This window comes from Nanorana parkeri, unplaced genomic scaffold, assembly GCF_000935625.1.
Source record: "Nanorana parkeri isolate BGI_ZX_2015 unplaced genomic scaffold, ASM93562v1 scaffold563, whole genome shotgun sequence".
Lineage (NCBI taxonomy): Eukaryota > Metazoa > Chordata > Amphibia > Anura > Dicroglossidae > Nanorana > Nanorana parkeri.
In genome coordinates, this window is record NW_017306831.1 from 241,851 (window position 1) to 244,186 (window position 2,336).

Genomic DNA, 2,336 nt, shown 5'->3' on the forward strand with positions numbered 1-2,336 from the left:
GAGGTTGTGGCGTCTCTCAAGGTGGGTATAGAGGCAAGTGGTGCCCAGCTTGCCCGGGACAGTCCCTCTCTTCACCTGAATCTGGCACAGCAAGCAGTAGACGATGGGCTCACGCTGCAGGTTGGAGGAGCCGCCGGGAACACCGAAATAGTACCAGGCGGGCGACGCGTAAGATGCAACCGGAGCGCTTTCCTTTTCCGCCACAGGTGCGTTGGCAGGCGGAACATTATCACCGGCTGAGGGATTTCCGGCACTCCTAGGGCCCTCACCGGACGCTGCCGCGCCCGACACAACACTGACTATTTGGGGGAGGCCGGCGGAGGTATTGATGGGCTCTTCTTCCGGTTCCTCTTTCTTCACCTGGTAGATGGGGAAGGACATGGCAGATATGAAGCAATAATGCGGCCCACAAGCTAGGACACACTCACGTCACTCTCCGAAAACCCCTCCTCCTCCGTCAACAGAGCTTCTCCGCCGCAGAAAAGATGTATGGACAGCGCTGGGCTCAAATATTCCCGCTCTGCAAGACAAAAACATCACAAAAAGAAAGTTACAATAACTCAAAATGTTTTCATTACATTATTTATCTACACCGTGCTGCTGCTTCTTCTCCTCCCACTTTTCCCTATACAGGCCCCGCCCCATCCCGTGACTGGACAGTGAAAGAGAAGCAGCACAGTGATGGGTTCATTTCTCTCTCTCTCTCCCTACCTCCCCTCTATCTTCCCGCTCCCTCTCTCTCCCCCCGCTCCCTCTTTCTCTGCACTCCCCCAGGATAAGCAAACAAGAATGGCTCCTCTCTCCAGGATAAGCAAACAAGAATGGCTCCTCCCCCGGGACAAGTAAACAAGAATGCCCCCCATAGTAAAGAATGTTTCCTTCCCCCAGGATAAGCAAAGAATGGCTCCACCCACCAGAATAAGTAAACAACAATAACTCCCCCCAGAACAAGGAAACAAGACTGGCTCCTCTCTCAAACAAAGAATGGTTCCTCCCTTGAAAGAGTAAAGAATGGTTCCTCCCCCCAGGATAAGTAAACAAGAAAGGTTCCCCTCTGGAGGATAGTAAACAAGAATGGCCCCTCTCCCTCAGGAACACAAGAATGGCTCCTCCCCCAGGACAAGTAAACAAGAATGGCCCCACCCCCCATGATAAGTAAACAATAACTACTACCAGTATAAGTAAACAGGAATAGCCCCTCCTCCCAAAATAGTAAAGAATGTTTCCTTCCCCCCAGGATAAGCAAAGAATGGCTCCTCCCCCGGGGTAAATGAACAACAATGGCCCCTCCCCTTCCAGGATAAGTAAACAACAATGGATCCTCCACTATATGCATATAATGCTATAAAAACAAGATTTTCAGCACATTAAAACAATTATAATGTCTCATCTTTGTATTATATGCATGGCTGAAATATAAATCTCTTCCTAAAAGCATTCAGTCAATTCAAGTCAGCAATTGGGACTCTTCCTGGACACCTAAAGCAGCCAAAACACATGCAAAGCCAACCTATACATTGAATAAACAAATGATTGGTTGACGCAGAACCCCCATACAGTTATAATAGAGTTGAATGTGGTCCCCTTCCTGTGTCCTTGTCATTATTAATCCGATTTCCTCACCTTTCAGGTCTTCCTCTTGCTCTCCCTATTGCATGTGACTCTCCAGCACGGTCATCAAGCATGTAACCTCCTAAAAACTACAATTCCCAGCACGCCCTGCGCCGCAGTGCAGCGATAATAGAATGGCTAGCCGCCCGAGGGATGCCGGGAGATGTAGTCCGCCTCTCTGCAGCGTTCCACGCCTCTCGCCCGCCATGCTTCCTCTGATGACGTCAGTCACAAGAGCCTGACATCTACTCAGCGAATTGAGGTCCGGGTGAGCAATGGCGGCGGCCATTTTTTAGAAGACCATTTTTTAGTTAGAGTCTATGAGAATAGCCCCAATAATATGGCTCCTATAACAGGGACAAAAATGTTTTTAATAATGAGATTTTACAGTTTTGTTGGAAACAGATACTTAAATATTTATATTACTGCTTAGGAAAACTTTTGGGTGGTTTCTAATCACATAATACCAGGGCTTATTATTTCTAAATGGGGAAGGGGAAATAAATATGATTTAGTAAAGTAGTGTTGTTACAAGTAGTAACCAATCAGGCGACAGCTTTCTTTTTCTATCCCTCCCTAAAATATAACAGCTGAAATCATATGGGTTGTGATTAGAAAAAAAAAAATCTGTGTTGTGAATTAAAGCTGCAATTCTACACTTAGACACCAGGGGGAGCTGTAAAACCAGATTGAAATTTTCTAACTTGCTTCACGGGCCATATAGT

General features: G+C 46.9%; 1 protein-coding gene across 2 annotated transcripts in view; it reads right to left on the minus strand.

Moving 5' to 3' along the window:
• Positions 1-1,670, minus strand: part of CTU1 (cytosolic thiouridylase subunit 1) — a 15,499-nt gene extending 13,829 nt beyond the window's left edge. Inside the window, exon 1 of one of the 2 annotated variants that reach the window (XM_018562179.1) lies at positions 1,624-1,670. The gene's annotated coding sequence lies outside the window, so the exon portion shown is untranslated. Of the gene's footprint in view, positions 1-428; positions 455-1,623 lie in introns of those variants that run through there. The other variant, XM_018562178.1, reaches the window with a different exon arrangement.
• Positions 1,671-2,336: the final 666 nt, after the last annotated feature.